General features: G+C 44.9%; 1 long non-coding RNA gene across 1 annotated transcript in view; it reads right to left on the minus strand.

Annotated features, from left to right (window-relative positions):
• Nucleotides 1-1,864, minus strand: part of LOC121020874 (uncharacterized) — a 3,071-nt gene extending 1,207 nt beyond the window's left edge. The window contains exons 1-2 of the long non-coding RNA XR_005786339.1: nt 1,159-1,864; nt 38-259 (exon numbers count right to left, since the gene is read on the minus strand). This is a non-coding gene — a long non-coding RNA (uncharacterized LOC121020874). The remainder of the gene's footprint in view (nt 1-37; nt 260-1,158) is intronic.
• Between the last annotated feature and the right edge of the window lie 19,567 nt (nt 1,865-21,431).

Consider the following 21,431-nt stretch of genomic DNA (forward strand, 5'->3'; position numbering starts at 1 on the left):
CAGTTAAAAGCCCCCCCGGAGAAACCTCCCCACACACCAGGCTTCCCTGTGAAAATTCCACTCGTCCTTTAAGGCCAGATCACACGCTGTCTCCTTTGGGAAGCCTTCCAGGAGACCCAGCTGTCTGGGACTGCTTCTCTTTCACTTTGCCGGTTTCTCTGCATCAGCTTGTATCACTGTCTGCCACCTGCTCCTCCAAAAGTCCTTTGAGGGAAAATCCCTCTTACTCATCACTGCAACTCCAGAGCTTTGGACAGTGCTAGACACAGAGTAGGTGCTCAGTTAAAACATACTCTTGAATAAATAAATGTGTTGGTTTATTAACATTATAATAGCTGCAACCTCTTCCACTCCAGAATCGGTGTATTCACATGAAAATAATCCAAATATGCTACATCAGTGAATAGATCAAGTAATTAGCCAATTGTCCATTTTTTCTTTTTTAATTACAAACTTGTTTTGCACGATGTCGGCATAACGCTGGCCTCTCGGCAGAACTTTCAGCAACTGGAAATGTAACGTCAACTTCAAACCCAAGAGCAACACACATCGTCTTTGGTAGAAACATATACAATTCCGTAGTAAATTCCCCCGGTTATATTACATGGTCACACTTTGTCACTATTCATTTATTTCGATGACTCCACGATGCCACAAGAAATGTCCTACTCCAGACCTTCTCCCGTGGCTTTATATACAGTATCTGCTTCCTCAATCGTTCGTTAAACATTTACATCGATAAATGCGCTTTGAATGTTAATGAAGAATAGTGTGGGGAAGAAAGTACTAGCTGGAGAAGGGGGCTGTGGAGGGTCGGAGGGGTGTGTTCCTAATATGCGGTTATGGTGCAACCAAGTTCAGCGGCTATCTGGGGAGGCAAAATTATCCTCTTGGTTTTTACAGTTAATACCACCTATATGTGGCAAGCAACCACACTCCCTTCCTGAACTGCAGCATAAGTCCTGCAGAGACAGTACCTCGGGATCAGAGATTGGTCCCTTACATAGGACACGTTCAAGGTGAAAGGCAAGGTCCGTGTAGCCCAGCTCAGGCTGGTCCTGCTCTTTCTCCCTGTTTCTCCATTCTGACGATCTTACTACAATACCAGGAGTCTGGCTTGGGCATCGTTCTTGTTTTCCACCAGGATTTCATACTCACAGACGAGCTCACAAAGTCCCAAGGCGTCATCTTTCAGTGAAGCCCATCTAATCCTCCTCCCGAAGTAATCCGAATCTTAGGGACTCTTTGAAAAGGCCAAAACAATTGGGAGTTTTTCGATCCATCTTTCCAGGAGGCACATTTTGAACATGGAAACCGGGCTGGGGGAGGCTCCGGAGGGGAGGGTTTGTGGGCAGAGGGCGCTCCACTGATCTGTTGCCCCACACCGGAGGGGCGTGAGGAGTGTAACTGAAGACGTGGCTGTCACTTCTGAAAGGCCGCCAAGGTCTGTGTCATCACTGGCCTTCTAGACTGCCGTTCTGCCTCATCCAAATAACTGCTCTCTCCACGGGGCTTGTAAAAGCAGGGCTTTCATGCACACTTTCCTCCCAAGTTGGGCCGGCCAGCTACACTGCATTAAATCAGTTGTGATCCAAGCTGATTCTGCTTTAAAATGACTTCCAATTAGCATGCAGCAACATGGTAGAAGATTTCCAAATAGATCAATTAAATAGCCGCATTGTGAAGAAATCATTTCCCATGGGTCTCATTTTTTTGCCCTTCGTGTGTTGGGAAAAAAAAATTTTTTTCCTGTAAAAGATGACTCCTCTGTAAAATATGAAATGATCTGATTAAAATGTTGCTTTCAAATGCTGCATTTGGAGCTGAGGGAGATTTTTCCTTTTAATTCTTCTCTGGCTGACAGTCCTTATCCGCCAGACTTTGAATTGTAAGACTCACCTTGTCACCCTGACCCCTTTCTCCCAGGAGAATGCACACAGCACAGGTTATTATAAGCTAAACGTGTATATGGGTAGTTGAAGGATTACAAAATACCCTCAGTCAATTGTTTAGGATCCAAAGAATAGAAACAACGTATATATATTCCTCCCGATGTGTGTGTGCCCTGGCACTCCCCAGCTACTCTGAATATATATTGTTACTTTTTCCAAAATCTCTCAAAAGATTTCTCTAATAACTCTCTTATTTATTATCAAAAACTAAACACTAACACATTGTGAGCCTTTAAATGAAATTTCTTTTTGGTGCCTGGGTGACTCAGTCGGTTAAGCATCTGACTTCGGCTCAGGTCATGTTGGGTTCGAGCCCCGCGTCGGGCTCTGTGCGGACAGCCCAGAGCCTGGAACCTGCTTCGGATTCCGTGTCTCCCCCTCTCTGCCCCTCCGCCGCTCGCACTCTGTCTCTCTCTCAAAAATAAACATTAAAAAAAAAAAGGAAACATCTTCTTTAGGATTATTTGCACATTCTGATTTTAATCAGTATCTATTCTGTCTTCTGGACATTATACTTCAGAATGACTACATAGTAAAGAACAACTATATATATATATATATATATACACACACATATATATATGTCTCTATATTTATTTATTTATTTTTATTTATTTTTTATATAATTTATTGTCAAGTTGGTTTCCAAACAACACCCAGTGCTCGTCCCCACAGGTGCCCTCCTCAATGCCCATCACCCACTTTCCCCTCTCCCCCAACCCCCATCAACCCTCAGTTTGTTCTCAGTATTTAAGAGTTTCACGGTTTGCCTCCTTCCCTCTCTGTAACTTAAGAATAACAATATATATAGGTTTGTCTTTTGTTTTTGTTTGGGTTTTGGGCCTATTCTTTTTTCAGCTCTCCTTGAAACATAACATTTACTTTCTTGGGGACACGTAACCACCTCTGTGAAATCCCAATCTTTTCCAAAAATCCACAGAGTTTGCCTCAGATCTAATTCCAATTGGGCTACAGGCAGTCGTCCTCCTTTCTATGGAGAAGGTCGCTGCTTGAAGAAACTCCTACAGGATTCTGCAATAGATTACAGGTGCAAGAAGTCCAGTCCAAGAGCCAGGAGCCTCATGAACTTGGCTCCAACTCTGCCATGAATTCTCTTGTTGCTTCGGTGAGTGCTTTGCTTCTGGGTGTCAGTTTCCTCATCTGCAAAATTGGGTGATGTGCCCATTCCTCTAACGGGCTGACTGGGCATTTGCTGCGTGCTATGTACATGGATAAAGATATTAGCCTTTTACCAGTCCGGCTTGCTGCAGGATTTTTTCTGAATCAACAGGAAAAAAAATATATTTTCATATTAGGTTACAGCATAGTGAAATTTTAAGCCCATAGGACTTTTACGTTTTAGAGGACCCAAATCTGTGATTTACTTGAGTCTTTTGAGACTTCTTCCATTACTTCTATACTAAAAACACTTTTTACCTCTAGAGGTTTCAGATCACTTATTCCTATTACTACCTTCTCCTTTTTCTGTGTTTTTTTTAAATACTTAATTTATTTTTTTCCTGTTCTAATTTATTTTTGTATGTCTGAAGGGGAAGGACTATACTGATTCCCCTCCCCCTCCAAAAGCTAATTGTTTCCATGACACCACAGAGTGTGGACAATACTACATGTCTCCAATAAATTATGCTTCTTTTACTACCTGTTGAATTCTTATCTGTAAGAATCAGTCTTCCACGAGAACATTACTTCTTCCTCCCTTGAAACGACACAGCATCATATATTTTGTTGGTTATATTCCTCTAGTAACTTGTTGGTTATGTTCCTCTAGTAACTTTGAGATTGTGACCTTTTCCAGCATGTAGGGAATGTCCTCTCCATTCTCTTTATCTTTATTCCATTATTAGGTAAGTCATAACACGTTGTTTGAGTTGGATTCTGACAACATCCATCAAAATACACACAAGGATAGAAGAAGGGAAATATATAGATGTGGTAAAAATGCTTTAACTCAACGGGTGCTTGAGTGGCTCAGTTGGCTGAGCATCTGACTTCAGCTCAGGTCATGATCTCGCTGTTCACGAGTTCGAGCCCCACATTGGGCTGTCTGCTCTCAGACAGAGCCTGCTTCAGATCCCCAGTCCCCCTCTCTCTCTGCCCCTCCCCCCTGGCTCATACTCTCTCTCACCAAGTCAATAAACATTAAAAAAAAAAAAAAGATTTAAAAAAATGCCTTAACTCAAACAAGTCAAGGCTGCTGGTCAGGACCCTTGACTGCTTGCTGGTCTACAGGATAGACCAAAGGGCTGTGACAGTGGCTTCCAGAAAGGGCTGCCCTTCCTAGACTGCCTTGAATGGAGCCCCCATAACCTGCCGTTACCCTTCCCAGTCCTCCCCATCACATGTGACTTGGTCTTTCCACCCAGCTTCCCATATCAATCAGAATGGCAGTTCCAGCTAGGACGCCGGACAGAGAGTCACGAGGGACTTCAGCATAAGCTGACACCCTCAATGCCGCAACAACCACTTTCCCCCCACACTGTGTGCAGCTAGACTAGAGATTTCCCAGCACCCATTCAGATTCATTTTGGGGCAACAGAGGCACAGTAACAAGCTGCCATCCACATCCTGGGATGACAATCAGGTCTACCATTCCTTGTGAAGACTCCATGAGCCATCAGCTACTGAAACTTTTGGTAAGGTCTTTTCCTTGTATAAATTTATATTCCAGTCCATGGGTTATCTCAGGAGGGACATTTGTCACATTTGTCTTGCTGGCAAGGGGCACCCTGAGCTATTAATATTAGAACCAAATTCCCTCAGCCTTTGTACACTCTGGTATAAAATGATACTGCGCCGCCTCAGTTCCCCTTTTAAGAAGCCTGCTTGATGTCCTAAGTCCCCAAAAGGATAATCCCCACCAGGGCAGCTCAGGTAACATTTTGGTCCTTCTCAATTTCAGAAAGGTTGACTACAAATTAATGTCCGGCTCACTGAGGTCACTTAGAGTGAGCCTGGGGCAAATGAGTATAGCCTGTCCTTGACCCCACCCCTCTACCTTTTTTTTTTTTTTTTAATTTTTTTTTTTTCAACGTTTATTTATTTTTGGGACAGAGAGAGACAGAGCATGAACGAGGGAGGGGCAGAGAGAGAGGGAGACACAGAATCGGAAACAGGCTCCAGGCTCTGAGCCATCAGCCCAGAGCCTGACGCGGGGCTCGAACTCACGGACCGCGAGATCGCGACCTGGCTGAAGTCGGATGCTTCACCGACTGCGCCACCCAGGCGCCCCCCCACCCCTCTACCTTTGGAGGATGGGAGGGTATTGAATTGTCTTGAAAATGCAGTAATACCCTGGAAGAAAGGGAAATGGCTTCGCAGAACTCCAACCTAGTGGGTCTGCATTTGAATGAATCCAGACACTACCAAGTTGAGATACGTGACCGGGGGTAGTTATTCGACCTCTCTGAGCCTTGGTCTCCGCATCTGTTAAACGGAATAATGGCCACCTTACATTTGGCATAAGGTGAAGATTAGTCGTACGTGTTTGAAGCTCCTGGCCCACAGTAAGCTCTCGATACGAAGCGGCTATTATTAGAACTGGAGTAAGCAGAGTTTATTTGGAGGTTCTTGGATGGTATGGGCAGAGCTCACTGAGGATAAGTATCAGGTTCTTCCCTGTGTGTTCCCTGGGGCAAGGCCAGAGTGAGGACAAGGGCCGTATGGGTCGCTAGGTTGCTCTCGCATTGGCATCTTCCCGACGTGCGGAAGAGTCAGCACCGCAGTTGATGGTAAGAATCAGAAATCGTAGGCAGTAGCTGTGCTTGGAGAGCTGGAGCCTGACCAGGTTTATGGTGCCTCTACTCCTCATGCCCCTTTGCTCGGTCCGTCACTCGGGCATTCTTCTCTACAGGTGCAATGCTGGTGACCAAGGCTGATGGCAATGTGAAAATGAGAAGCAAGTATGTGTGGTCCCGGATGGCTAATGCCACCTGCCAGAGTCTCGTGAGAAAAGTCTCCAGAGTTTCCAAGAGAAAAGCAATGGGGCGGCTCGTGTCTGCTCACCTGGAGCCCTGATGCCCCCCTGGTAGAGGAGTAGGGAGCCATGTTTGGCCACTTGGCCTTCTCTTTATTATTAGAAACTTGGGTAATGTCATCTGGGAGAAAAATAAAAACCCTGGCAGAAGAGGGTATATATTTTAAGATGACACAGTTTATATTTAGAGTCTTGGATTATGCCCCTTGGGAGATATGAAAGAAGAGGAAGAGAGATTATAGCTGAGCATCTGCCCTCGGCAAATGTCACCTCCCAAAGTGGCTATGCTCCTCACAGGTGCACACCAGAGCTGAGAAGGCACAGAAGGTGGGAAACCCGGGGCTCACCCGTTGCTAGATCTTTCCACTGCCTGACGTGCTGAGGGAATGGTCTCTGAGTCAGGGCTGGACCAGCGAGTGAGGCTGAGCCCGGCCACGGTGCACATGCACGGAGCAAAGTGCCTCCACACTCACTGGGGAGTGATTTGGGACAATGTGAAATAAACTGATGGACATCAGGTGCTTGAGGCATAGCACACTCCACCTCTGAGGTACAGATTAGTATTCTCCACTGAGGTTTCTAAGGACTGACATCATCATTTGAAGCAGAACTGGAAGGGTGATGTGTTAATTTGGTATATAATTATCACCTGTCTATGGAGATGGTGCAATCTGTTCTTGGATAATTCTTACATCAAAATTTTATTACCGCTTCCCCTAAAGTTGAGTAATCACCATAAAAACAAAAATGGTTACCACACTTTTTCAGCCGCCTTCTGTTTATTATCTCATTTTAGTCTCATAATACCCATGTAAAATTTGTCAAATAGCCTTTGACATGTTAATATAGAACTTGTTAATATAATCACTGTCGAATTTTTTTAATCTAGGGAAATTGAATGAGGAATATAAAAATTCCTCCACCTGGAGAAAACCACTGCTAATATTTTAGTGAATCTATTTTTATTATTTTCCCCTGCATATTTTAAGTAGTTGAGATATTATGTATAAAATGTTGTGCACTATTTTTCAGCTACTATTATACCATAAGAACTTACTACACAAACTTTTTCTACACAGGGTTCCTTGCAAATATAATCTTAGAGCCGCATAGCATTGCATTGAGGGACATGTTACAATGTACTTAATAAATTCTCAATGTTTGGAATTTATTGATTCCCAATATTTTCTGTTGCGCTGCTTCAGTGAACACCACTGTGGATAAATCATGATCTGGAGCGAGGACTAGGAACCTTCTTTTACACATGAGAAAGCACAAATACAGACCTCTGGTCACCTCACCCACAGATTCTCAGCCTGTGAAAGTGCACAGCGATTACAGCACAGCCTCTCGTCATGCCTGACTCATCGTAAAGAAGCAGAGAACAAAGGTGATCAACCCAGGAGAGGGAGTAAAACAATCGGGAGAAAGAGACCCAAGCTTGTACCTGTGATCAGATTCATGTTGTAGACTCTCATGAAAAGAATAAAACCAAGAAAAGCATTTTAGATCTGCGGTTACAAACCTGGCTGGCACAACATTATCACATCAAGAGTTTATTAAACTAAATCAATCGGTTTAAAGTTGACTTTGAAAATCTGTTGTAAGTAAGCCACAAGAGGAAGGAAGAAAAAAAGGGAAGGTAGAAGAAAAAGACAGAAAGAAAGAAAAAAATGAAAAGGAAGTGAATGGTTCTTCTGCTTTGAAACGGATTTGCTAGCATGGCTTTGAAGTTATCTGGCAACTCTCCTATGATAATTGCTGACTTTGAAGAGATGGTTGCCAAATGGTCCCTATGGCCAGGCAATGCCCCGAGGGCAGGTGGGCCAGTGGGCCTCCTGTGGGGAGTGTTAGCCCTCTGGTAGGTCTCCTAACAAAAGGAGGAGCTAGCTAATGGATGCGACACACTGGAATCCGAGCTCAGGTGTGGGCATGGGCTCTGCAGCTCCTGGCCCCACAGAGAAGGGACCAGCTGCCCACATACCAGTGGCCTCACTGGAGGCCCATAGTAGCATCCATGTTGTGTTAGGGATGTGGAAAAGGGGCTAACCCTTTAACCCTGGCTTAAATAGAAATAAGTTGGTAAAAGTTAGCTGGAGGCTGCAACAGTTGAGTATGGTTGAAGTTAAACTCAGCAGTATCTCACTTGTGTGTTTAGGTACCATGAAGACTATTCCAAACACGGCAATGGTGAAAAGATTAGAGCATCTGCTGGAAACTTGAGGTCAACCATAAGCGTGTAATTTGGGAGAGTCGTGTAGGGTCAGCTTTATGCTCTGGAATCGGGTCACCTTGAAAAAAATTTTTTTAATGTTTTAATTTATTTTTGAGACAGAGGGAGACAGAGCATGAGCAGGGGAGGGGCAGAGAGAGAGGGAGACACAGAATCCAAAGCAGGCTCCAGGCTCTGAGCTGTCAGCACACAGCCCGACACGGGGCTCGAACTCATGGAGTGTGAGATCATGACCAGAGCTGAAGTCGGACACTCACCCAACTGAGCCACCCAGGCACCCCAACGGTCACCTTTTAAAGATGACATCGGGGTGATCCGGGCTTACATTCTTCTAGTGACTTCCAGACAGAGTGTGTTCCATGTGCAGTCCAGAAGATGAAGCGTCCGGATGCTGCTGCCTGAAGAGCTCACCTGGGACTGACTCGTCCGGCTGGAGTTCCCTTCTCCTAACATCACGGTTCACCATGAAAGCCGGTCAGGTCTGCCTCTCGGGTTGTGCAGACAGCTGGCAGATGATTCAGATGATTCAGGGAGCAAATCCCAGCTTGTTCTCTCTTCCCCCATTATCTGGCTAGCGTGGGCCCTGAGATGGAACGATCGCCCTGTGCTGGGGTGGCCGTGGAAGGAAACCCATGCATCCCCCTCTTACGTAGCGTGGCCCTGCTGAGTGCTCAATGTGCTAAAAGGCGAGATAACACCAGGAAAAATGAGATAGGCTCATCTCGCCCGGAAACGCATGGCCATGGCACTTCAAGCCACCCAACCACCCATGGTGTCCTTACAGAGCAAGCAGTGGAAGCTGTGCTGAGAGGCACCGTTCGATAGGAAAGGGTAGCTTTGCCTCACTCCACACACCAAGGAGATGTCTATGATGTCACACACCCGAGATAAGCCTCTTTGCTCGGGTGATAGGAAAGAGAACAAGGAGAATGAAAAGATGTACGTCACCAGGACAGGTTACAGGGAGATCATTGAGAAACATGCTCATCACGCTTGCACCCTACCACCCTGGTCTCCCCGCCCCCCCCCCCGCAAAGCAGCATGTTACCTGGCAGACAATTGCTCAGACACCCTGTGAAAAATGCTTTTCCCTACGGGTTTAAATAGCAGGCCTTCACTCAAAACCAATACGGATAGGGGCTCAGTCGGTTAAGCCTCCGACTCCTGATTTCAGCTCAGGCGGTGGCGTCAATGTGAGTTTGAGCCCCACATTGGGATTCTCTGGGGATTCTCTCTCTCTGCCCCTCCCCCACTCTAAAGCAATAAGTTAATAATTAAATAAATCAAGATAAACAATAAAATCAGTACAGATAATAGTTTGGAGAGCTGGGCTGACCATCCTACTGCCAGGTGAATTTGATCTTCATCCCTGTCACGCTGTCACATAAGAAATAGTTCCGACGATTACGCAGCCATCGACGTTTGGCAGAATGTTTAGGGGCATTTTGTGGTCCTGGGGGCCGTCCCCAGGGTGGGGACGTCCCCATCCTTTTCTTAGATTCTGGGGTTATCCAAGCTGTCTCCTCCTTCCTCTCCCCCTCTCTGTACCTCTCCCACCTCTAAGTTCATTTTGTGGTCTCCTGCCGTTGATTTTTCATTCCAAGGGTTTCCTGCTCTTTTTTTACTCCAGGTTTTTTTCTTCCTTGGAATTCTGGGTATTCTCCCTGTCCAGTTACGTTCAAGGGGCGGAACGGTGCCCACCTACAAGAAGATTTTCCCTGTAAAAGCCCATCTTCGTAGGCAAAATAGATGCTATCACGAAAAAGGCCAGATGCCAACTAAAAGGCTAGATAGATAAGGCACATAACATCTACCTATTGATTGTCTCCAGGATATAAAAATCTCCCGCAACAAACGCCACCCTGATATCATGAAACATGCTTGAGGGGGCCTGGAGGAAGAGGCAACATTTCACACCCATATCACAACACCTTTCCTGGGCGGACAGCCTGTCTCCCACGGACCTTGGGCTCATTCTCCAGCTGACCTGTGGCTCATTACTGGGGCAGGTCCCAGATCAGCCAGGCTGGCGGAATGTTTGCAGAAATTGACTGGTGGCTCTTGGATGGCAAGTCTTGTCTAAGTCCAAGGAAGCACTGAGTTCTCGCCATATTTAACTTCAAGTCAGAATCACGTGAGATCCTCATGGACACCATGTTGCTTAGACAAAAAAGGCCAAGTATGTACTTAAAAAGTATCTGTTAAAAACTCCACTCTAAGGACACCTTGGTGGCTCAGTTGGTTAAGCACCCGGCTTCGGCTCAGATCACGATCTCACGGTTTGTGAGCTCGAGCCCCACATCGGGCTCGCTGCTGTCAGCACAGAGCCTGCCTCACTTCTCCTGTCCCCCTCTCCCTATGCCCCCCCCCACTTGCTCTCTCTCTCTCTCTTTCTCTCTCTCATAAATGAATAAATAAATAAATAAACTTAAAAAAAACTGCACTCTATGGGTTCCTTAAAAAATGCACTCTTCTAAGCCTCTGTGGTTCTGCTACATTACTACTCCTTACAAATAGCTAGTCACTGTACAATTATATGCTGTGCAATACAGTATCAAGTCCTAACTTCTCTGTGCTCTGTTTCTTTGTTGACATAGGAATAAAAATAGCATCTACCCCAGAGGTTGTTGTGATGATTAATTAAATTAAAACATACCTCATAGAATATGACTGGCAGGTAATAAGCCATGACATACTTTAGCTGTCTTTATTATTAAAGGTGATAGGCTATATTTATGGGTCTGGGTATTACAAGTATGGGGCAAGAAGAGGCAAGGAAGCAATGTCTGCAAAAATGAGCTTTTGTCTCCATTTTGTGGATGGGAAGTGGTCTGCTTAATGGTAAATGGGAACACTTCCTGACTGTTCACACAGTAAAGGTGTGGTGTCTACCACTCAGATAACAGCACAATAAGGACCCTTTCAAACTGGATAGATTTGCAATGGTTTCAGGAACTGAGGTTGCCTAGCTGAGAACAGAAGACTGGAGAAAAGACATGACCACTGTCCTCAAATACTGAAGGGCTGGAGCGCCTGGGTGGCTCAGTTGGTTGAGCGTCCGACCTCAGCTCAGGTCATGATCTCATAGTTCAGGAGTTCGAGCCCTACATCAGGCTCTCTGCTGGCAGTGCAGAGCCTGCTTCGGGTCCTCTGTCTCCCCCTCTCTCTCTGTCCCTCCCCTACTTGCTCTCTCTCTCAAAAAAAAAAAAAATAAATAAAACATTTTAAAAAAGTCCCGAAAGGCTGCCATGGGGAAGAAAGTTACATTTGTTTTGTTTGGATCTGGAGGAAAGAACTGTGACCAACAAGTAAGAGTTATAGACAGATTTGGATTCGACGTGGAAAGAACTTTCTAACCCTCGGAGTTGTGGATAGTTCATAAAATAGTCCTCACCAGCAGAAGCGCTATGTGATCTTGAGCCTGAACTTAAATTTTGTGCCTCGGTTTCCTCATCCACAAAATGGGGATAATAATACCTATTTTTTGAGGGATGTTGTGAAGACCGAATGAGTTAATATGTGCACATGCTGTCAAACAGTGCTGAAGTGTATTTAGCATCCGGTAGATATTAGCCATTGTATAACTTCCCTGTAAAGGTGGAGAAAGGTAAGTGTCATTATCTCTTCTATGATGGACAAGGAAATCAAGTCAATTATCTAGCAACCCAGTCTGCTCTTAGACAACTGATCAACATGACAACTGGAGTTACCTACACTGTCACTTGACATGCCACGGGTGTGCCCACAGCAGGAGCAGTCTCCATATTCTCAATTCGGGAACCCCTACGCTGTTTTGTATATATTTTTTGGAGATCGCCACAATGCCCAGGTAGACCATGAGTCTTTAATAAATACCGATTGCCTAGACACAAATAGCGGTACCTTCGCAGAGAAAGAGTATGGACTTAACGCTCTACAATTCCAGGCATCTCTACCTCCTTTGCTAATCACAATCAGGGCAAGCCACAGTCTAACTGGGTTCCAGACAAAGTCATTTTACATTTTTTCCTAACTCAACAGTCGCTGCAATTTAACTTGATTAAATACAACGTAGGTTTCATTTGGAACTTAGCTGCAAATTAAGAACAAAGAACCCGTAGAATGGACTGCTCTTTAACTATAGTTTAGCTCAGCAAACTAATAGCCCTTCTATGGAGATGCCATTCTGGGTAGACATTAAATTGTGGTTCAAATAGCAAAACAAACAGTGCGTGGGATCCTCTCAGTATTTATTGTGATTATGCTGTATGAATAATAAGTAATATTTGAGGCCGTTAGTCATTATTGGCTTTGTGTACTTCCTACGTGGTCAACCCTGTAACCAGGATAAACAAGCCCCAGGATGCCCCTTTTTTTTTTTTGGCATGTGCTCCTACATAGGGCTGGAAGGGAGTTATTCCCTCTCTAGACATTCGTTACAGCTCATTTACATACATTTGCTGTTTTTGTTATCCAGAAATCTAGGATGATGACGGGATCTAAAATTCAGTGTGACCGTGTGCCCATAAGAGGGACGAGGAGCAAATGATACACTTGTTCAAGTATGAGACTTCCCACTGTGAGACAAGGCCAAGACACAAAGATGGGAGGGACTATGGTCACGTGGCACCTCTGATGGACTATGGGATTATGCTTTTCGTTGAGGATCTCACACTCATCATTTAAGCATAACGTTTTGATTCTGATTCTCAGTCAGTCGCTGGAGGCCAGAGCTCCCCAGAATGCCTTCTCTGTATTGCCAATTTCCTACTGGACATGTCTGCCTCCATGTCCCATGGGGCCTTCAGGACTGACCTACCCATGATTGTACTTCTTCCAGTCTGCCCCTCTGTTTTCCTTACCCCTGTGGCCGAGTGGATGTGGCATTATTCACTAATCCAGAAACCTTGGAGCTGACCTCAGTTCTTCTCTTTGTTTGATGCATCAGTTCTGGTCACCATCTGTGTCTTGTTGAATCTGCCTTCCTTAACTTTTCCTATCCAACCCTTCTCTCCAGATTTGCTGCTACTCTCTCAATTCAGGACCCGATTATTTCTTTCACGTACCATTAGGCTCCATATCTAGGTCTTACTCTGCTAACGGTCTTGCTCCTTTCAGGTATCGTCCACCCGACAACCATGGTGGTCTTTCGAAATGAAAACCCAGATTCATTTCTCCCCCTTCAAATCCTTCCCTGGATCCCTGATGCCTAAGTGTGAAGACCGTAATATGGCACCCATGACCCTGCATAATCCAGCCTGACCTGATTCGCCAGCCCTGTCTCTCACCATCTTCTCTTCATGTCCTGTTATGTGACCGTCACTGCAAGCCTCAGCTCTTCCTCTGCGTAGAATGTCCTTTTCTGCCTTCTCCCTCTTGAGAATAACTACTTACCTTTTTAAGGCTCAACTCAAATACTGTCTCCTCCAGAAAGTTTTCCATGACCCCCTGTTCTAAGTATAGTTGACCACTCTTATCTTTGAGTTTTTCACCTGAGCCTTGCATACATTTCTATAACAGGATTTATATTTATATCATATTCAATGGTTTACACGTGGTCTTAGTCCATTTGGGCCACCATAACAAAAACGCCATAAACTAGATGACTTCTAACCAACAAGCATTTATCTGTCACCGCTCTGGAGGCTGAGAAGTCCAAGATCAAGACAGTAGCAAGTTTGTTATCTGTTCAGAGCCCGCTTCCTGGTTCATGGACGTCTTTTTGCAATAAGTTCACATAGTGGAAGGGGAAAGGGCTGTCTGGGGTTTCCTTTACAAAGACACTAATCCTATCCTTTAAGGCTCTGCCGTCGTGACCTAATTACCTCCCAAAGACCCCACCTCTTAACACCTTCACCTTGGGGGTTAGGTTTCAACATATGAATTTGGGGTGAACAGGGGAACATAAACATTCAGTCCATTGCACAGACCCTTCTTCCTCCACTCCTCTGTAAGTCTTCAAGTACAGACACTCAGTCTTGCTCAGTTTTTAGATTCCAATGGATTATCCAACATGGTGCAGGATTGGGGCCAGGAAGAAAGGGAGAAAGTGGAAGGCAGAATGGAAACACATGTGCAAAGTAGGAAGGAAGGAAGGAAGGATGTGTGCAGCAGTATTGCTGGAGGTGACAATGATTTGGAAAGCAGGAGGACCTATTAGGGGTTGATTTGGACACGAGGTTAAGGGGGATGAGTCTGGGCCAGTTTCCTGGCAGGGGAATGGACAGAAAGCATAAGACATGCAGGGACTACAATAATAATAACTTTTTTAAGAGACCAGAATTTGGGGTATAGAGTGAAGCTTTGCTCTCAGCCCGCAAGCCCCTGAGTGGTGGTCTTTTTTTTTTTTTATTTTAAATGTTTTATTTATTTTTGAGACAGAGAGAGAGCATGAGCGGGGAGAGGCAGAGAGAGAGGGAGACACAGAATCCGAAGCGGGCGCCAGGCTCTGAGCCGTCAGCACAGAGCTCGACACGAGGCTCAAACTCACAAACTGTGAGATCATGAACCTGAGCCAAAGTCGGACGCTCAACCGACCGAGCCACCCAGGTGCCCCGTGAGTGGTGGTCTTTAAGCACAGACGAGCTCTGTCTGAAAATCATACCATGAATTCAGATTCCAACATTCCAATGTCGTCTTTCTGCTAGAAAAGCCCATGGATTTTTCAAACCATCAAAAGGTAATTTAAAACAGCACGACCCATATTTTACTGCCTAGTGAGTCACAGTGCCCTTCATTAAAATGAGTTTTTCACACATCTGGTCAATGTTTAGACACAATGCCTTTTGCATTCAGTTTCCTCTACTTAGGCTTGAGGTAACAGTTTGCATGTCGAAGTGGTAGTAGTTTGGTTTTGTTTATTCCTGGAAAATCAAGCAAATGGCAATATCAGAGAACACAAAAAGCAATGCTTTCTGCTTTCTTTATTAACCGAGGGCACCTCTATCCCAGACCGCAGCCTCGGGGTGCAACCACAGAGCTAAATCCCGAGAGACAGTCCTGTCGCTGCGGCTTACCGTCCGGCCTGAAGACCACACAAACCCAGGCCCTGCCCCAGGGCCACGGGCTCCCCGACCCAAACAACGGTGGGCTGGTTTCCTCTCTGCTGTGCAGGACTCCCAGGACCAGACCCCTGGGGCACCCCCTCCAGGCCCACCTGCCCTGAATGCCTCCTCCCCATCTGAGCAAGAAGCAGACCCTCAGCTACTCAGACATGTGTCTTCAGAGAAAACCCACTTTTGTACTAGGAATGAAAGTGTGCATTGGACCTGCGATTCCAGCTAAGTCTGGAAAGAACCTTTGATGAAACGACCTTGAGTCTGACCCACACAATCCCCTGAAAACACAAACAAACAGGGGCTTGAGGCCCAGGACCCAAAATTGGCCACTGCCGTCCTGCAGACCACCAGGGAAGGTTAAGTCCTCAGCAAGCACTCGCTCCACGGGCCGAAGCAACAGAAAGCCGAAGGCGACAGCAATGGGAACAGACAATGGGGTTTTCTCCCCCTCTTCTGGGTGCAGAGTCCCCTTCCTGTGAACTCCCTGAGCACTAGAGCTGGCCCTCACCTGCAGCCTTGTCATTTCTAGCTTGAGTGACAGCTTGCTAACTGGGTGACTGAACAAGTTGATACAAAGATGGGAATCAAAGTGTCAACTTCTTGCATTACTATAAGAAATAAATCCTTCGTGTATTGCAGAAATGTCTAGTTAAGTCAGTACCTGGCAAGTGGCAGGGTTTAATAAACGCTATTTTTCCTTCCTTTCTTGACAAGCGTGTAGCACTGTGGTTAGGAACGTGGACCCTGGAGCCTGACAACTGAGGTTAACATCAGGCCCTACCAAACTAACTGTATGGCCTCAGGCGTATTTCTTACCTTCTTTCCCACCTCAGCTTTCTCACCCCTCAGCTCAGGGGTAAGAATCATATAGCTATTCCAATAGGATATCGCAAGGATTTATTTATTTTTTTTTTTTTCCAACGTTTATTTATTTTTGGGACTGAGCATGAACGGGGGAGGGGCAGAGAGAGAGGGAGACACAGAATGTGAAACAGGCTCCAGGTTCTGAGCCATCAGCCCAGAGCCTGATGCGGGGCTCGAACTCACGGACCGCGAGATCGTGACCTGGCTGAAGTCGGACGCTTAACCGACTGCGCCACCCAGGCGCCCCTGGATATCGCAAGGATTTAAATAAATTACTATATGCAACGTGCTTAAAACCGTATCGACCACATGCATAATAAGTGTTACAAAGTTTAGCCCTTATCATTATTATCCCCCTTCTGTAGGAATGACTCATTTATGTCGTCTCAGGGAGCCAGTAGAACGTTACTACGGTAAAACCTTGGATTGCGAGTAGCTTATTCCACGAATGTTCTGCAAGACAAGCAAACCTTTGTAATAAATTTTAAGTTGATAAACGAGCGATGTCTTACAACACGAGTAGTGTGTGATGCCAGACGTCACAGTCACAACTGAGCCCATGGTTCTTGAGATTTGCTTTGATATACAGATGCTTTGGATGACAAGCATGTTTCTGGAACAAATTACACTCGTAAACCAAGGTTTTACCGTACATCCATGGCAGGTGCCCAATGCCTCTCTGTAAATTGAATGAATGAATGGATGGATGGATGGATGGAGTAACCTTCCTTTTAGACATTGTAAGTACTTCACAATGCATTTTTGAAGATTTTCATTCAGATGAGAAAAGTTTGTTAAGGGTCTTCTTATACGCCATGCCCTACGCTGGATTGCTGGGACACCATAGCTCGCAAAGCAGACAGAGGTCCTGCTCCGTGCCTTGCAGTCCAGATCTGGTGGAGGTCTCCACTGTCCTCTAGTCCTGGTGCCTTGCTAAACAAATGGGGACATCGAGACCCAGAGAGGACAAGGAGTTTCTGGGCTGCGGTAACTTGTAGACCTGTTGCCTTCTTTTAGGATCCACGTTGTCAACACCCCACTTTGTTTGTCAAGACTGGTTTGTTGCAACGTCCTTATCGGTGGGGGAGGCAATACAGCCTCGTGGAAAGAGCGTGGCTCTCGAGTTAGACGAAATCCGGCTCGGCCACGTGCGGATTGCGCCACAGGACGATATACTTCCACCATCTTGGCTTTGGCCCTTCTGTGCAATGGGAGACCAGCTTCTGCCTCATCTGTAAGAGCCTTTGTATTGCAACAGAGTCGCAGAATGAGAACTGGGAGACATGCATGTCCCACATGGTGTCTTCATGTCTTTTGTTTTGTTTTTAACTGCATCTGTTGCCGACATTTAGCAATTTCTAGAAACCCTGATGGGGGCTCCTTTTGACAAGTCAGAAGTTCTGGCAGCAACATCCAGCTGGAGTGAACAGCTGCCCCCTTGGATGGGACACGAGCCTTCCAAGGTGGCACAGTCCCACCTTTCTCCATTCATTTCTTCCACCTGGCCTGCTCCATGCGTTGGCCCACCTGCCTGACCTCTGTCGGCACGGATGTTTCCAGTGCCGGCTGTAGGGCTGACGTCTATCTAGGGGAACATTATTGTACATGAGCAAGATGCTTCCCTTACTTTTTAGTTCTCGCTGGACTACCCGCTTGCTTTGTAGAGCCACAGGGTGTGTTTTGTTCAACCAGACGACTTCTTCCATTTACCTTCATGTGAGATTTAGGAGGCACAGAGATGGTAAGATGAAAATAAGGCGATATTGGTACAGCAACACAGATACCGCAAATTCCCCAGTCCCTCCCCTCCAGCATGATGCAGAAAGAAGAGGGAGAGGTGAGTGCCTTACCAGACTGACAAACCAGGGGCTGTCAAGGAGTGGGCTGGTTGGGGCCTCGTGAAAAATGGCAGTTTGGCAGAACATTTGATTTCCTTCCTTCCTGGGGCCAACATGAATCTTATTTATAACTTAACTCCTAGAGCCCCTTCATGTTAAATTAGTAACTGAAAGGCCTGTGGGGTTCAAAGCAGGAAGTGGTCTTCTAGACATCTGGACTAGAAAGCTGTGTGGTGTAAGAGAAGCAGCCTTGGCCTGGGGGTGGGGGTGGAAATCTGGATCCTCACTCCGGCTCCTATCTGTCACTGATGGGCTGTGTTGCCTTTGAAAGTCAGATAGCCCCAGTTCAACCCACTTGGAAGCGGTTATTATGAGCATCCAGTGATACAACTGATGTGTGTGTGTGTGTACAGTAAAACCTTGACTTGTGAGCATAATTCATTGCAGAAACATGCTTATAATCCAAATCACTTGTACATCCAAGTGAATTTCAAGAACCACTGGCTCAGTTGTGATCTTATGTTCGCCATCACATACGACTCGTATTACACGACATCATTCCTTTGTGAAGTTAAAATGTATTAGAAACGTTTGCTCATCTTGTAGAACACTTACAGACCAAGTTACTCACAATCCAAGGTTTTACTGTATCAGTTTTATACATAATGCACCTTGGATAGCATAAAAGAGAATTTAGACGTGTCACTCATATTACACATGGGATCTTCTATGAGGTGCCATGCTGATGAGACAGCACTCTGGGGGCAAGGCCTTGAGGTGAGGGAGAGCGCCTCAGGGCTCATCTCTGCAGCATCTGTAGAAAAGAGAAGTGTCTATAAGAGGGGATATAATTGGGAAGAGTCTTATCACCTAATATGTCCAGGTGGTACAGCAAGACACAGGGGTTAGTAAGTAGTCAGTGAGCAGATGGAGATTGGCTCTGCCATGCAAGCACGACTCCACCCTACTAAGGGCATTCCTTGAAAGAAGCTTGGCCCATCAGGAAGGGGCCAAAAAAATAAGAAGAAGGGCAATCGTTTCAAAATTTGACCAGGTAAAAGGTCCGATATTAATAGCCAAGATAATTTAAAGGAAATTCTCTCGTTGAGACCGTATAAGATCTTTGGAGGATGAAGGTCTTTGGAACCATTCCTATGAGGAATATACAAAAAAACAGTGTGCAGTCAAACAAGGGAAGAAGAGGCAAAGACAATGTGAGGCTGGTTTTAAGTACAGCTCATGTCATCTGAAGAGGGATTCGACCAGACACAAATGGAGATTTTAAGATTAATGGTAGAAGTTACAGGTCTACTGATTTTTCCCTCGTTTATTTATTTATTTTCATTTATTTAAACTAGCAATTAAGGGTTCAAGCTCAGACCTGCACACTTACATTAAATTCCCACTTTATCATTAACTGGCTACATGACCTTAGGCAATTTACTTAGTCTCTCTGAATCTCATGTTTTTATATTCTGCAAAAACAGGGATAAAAAGGATACTTACCACGAAGGGCTGTTTTGAAGATCAAATGAGTCATTGCAGAGAAGGTGATTAGTGTAAGGTCTGGGATACACTAAGCACTCAATAACAGTTAGATATTTTTGTTATAATTCAACTAGCACTTACTAAGTGCTAGATTAGGTCCTAGGTGTGGTGGTTACAACAGTAAATAGCACACAGTCAGTTCTCAAAGACTATCCAATCTGGAAGTGGTTTGATACTTGCAAGAATAGTCCTGGGAGAGTCGTCACATCTGTATGGGAATCAAGTCCCCATCAGCAGCTGTTCTTATACAATAGCTAATCAGCTACTTGGGAAGATAGAGCAGAAAAGACTCAAGTTTCATGGCGGTCCTTGGATGGGAAGGACCATTAAGATCACTCCAACCCCAGGAGTCTCTGGTTCTAAATTTCTTCCTGGAGACAATGTTGAATGTTTATGTCCTAATGCAGAGCCAGATGATAGGTTCGGGAATGAGGGGGGATGGAAGGCAGCTTCAGCCCTTGATGAAAAGTCAATGTCAAAGCCCAAAAGAGGGCAGAGCTCATACGCCAACCACGCAGCAATCACTGTGTCTTGTCCTGCACTTTGGTCCTATGCCTCCAGGCAGTGACCTCCCTGTCAAACTCCTCTTACCCCAGTGAGTACATGAGGTTCTTCAAGGACCTCTTAATGGTCCTGACCTTGTCTACAAGTATTTTATGCCTGTCACTTACTCAGGTCTCTTTACTCTTGAAATTATGGGGAGGGTGACACTGTGCTTGGAACAGCATTTAAGGAATGGGTTTCCTGAACCCTCACCCAACAAAAACTCAGAAGGGAGAGTCTGAATTTAGGAATATGTGCTCACTTAAGTGCTTTGTTTTCAGTTTTTCCCTTTGTGACCCATTCTTGGGAGCTGTGACCAACTGCATAATAATAATTTCAGGCCCACAAGGAAACTGTACAGAGGAGCTACGTTTAGCTCATCAACCTGAAGTACCCTCCACACGTGTCCTTAAATTATGCAGGAAAGAATAGTCCTTTTTGCTTAGATCTCCAAATATGTGGAAATAACCTGACTTGAAATGAAAAATACAGTATTTTTCTTTTTAATTTGTAATCTGTCACACATTAACAAATTTAACTGAATTTTTAATAAATGCAATTAATTTAATTTCGTATTTAATATCCACAAAAGACACACTGCCACTCGGCATTGGTATCATAGATACACAAATCCCATTGACAATTCCCCTAATCTGTACAATCGAGTAACTCAACATTTGTTTCAGTACCAACCTTCAGCATTCACTGTGTTTGTGAATGTTGGTTTTGACTCCTGAACTAAATGAAAGGCGTCTTCAAAGTGGAAACCACATTTTATCATTCCTTGAACCCCATTCCATCCTTATCATCATAGCTAACAATTATTGACCAATTATGTGCCAGGCATTAAGCTCAGAACCTCACATACACTCGCTTATTTCAGTGAATCCTTACCTCAGGTAAGAGTTATCAAGAAATCCATTTCACAAAGGAAGACACTTAAGCTCAGAGGAGCTAAGCACATTGGCGAATATAAGACTTCTAGTAAATTGTACCGCAATTAATTGTACTCAAACCCAGGCCCGTGGGATTCAAAAGCTCAATCACCTCTGCTGTTATGTTGTCTTTAGCCCAGGCTAGACACAAAATAAATCTTCTGTAGATAATTGAATAATGATTATCCAGGCGGTCTCATTTCAAGAGAGCCTACTATGGTGTGCTCTACTGAATAGCAGATTATCAAGCAGGTTACAATGGGCAAGAGGAACTTTTGTGATCTTATTTCTTGGAAGCCCAGAATTTCAATTTTTTTTTAAATATTTTTTGTTATCATTACATATAAGGAAACTTCATTCAGGAAAGATTATGGGTTGATCTAAGGAGGAAATATGTTTACTCAAGTAAAAATGTTCCATGTGGTTTTGGTTTAGAAAGGTTAACATTCAAATGCAACGTGTTGGAATATGTTTTGGGGTGGAGTGA

Source organism: Herpailurus yagouaroundi, unplaced genomic scaffold (assembly GCF_014898765.1).
Source record: "Herpailurus yagouaroundi ecotype Mexico unplaced genomic scaffold, PumYag 253, whole genome shotgun sequence".
Lineage (NCBI taxonomy): Eukaryota > Metazoa > Chordata > Mammalia > Carnivora > Felidae > Herpailurus > Herpailurus yagouaroundi.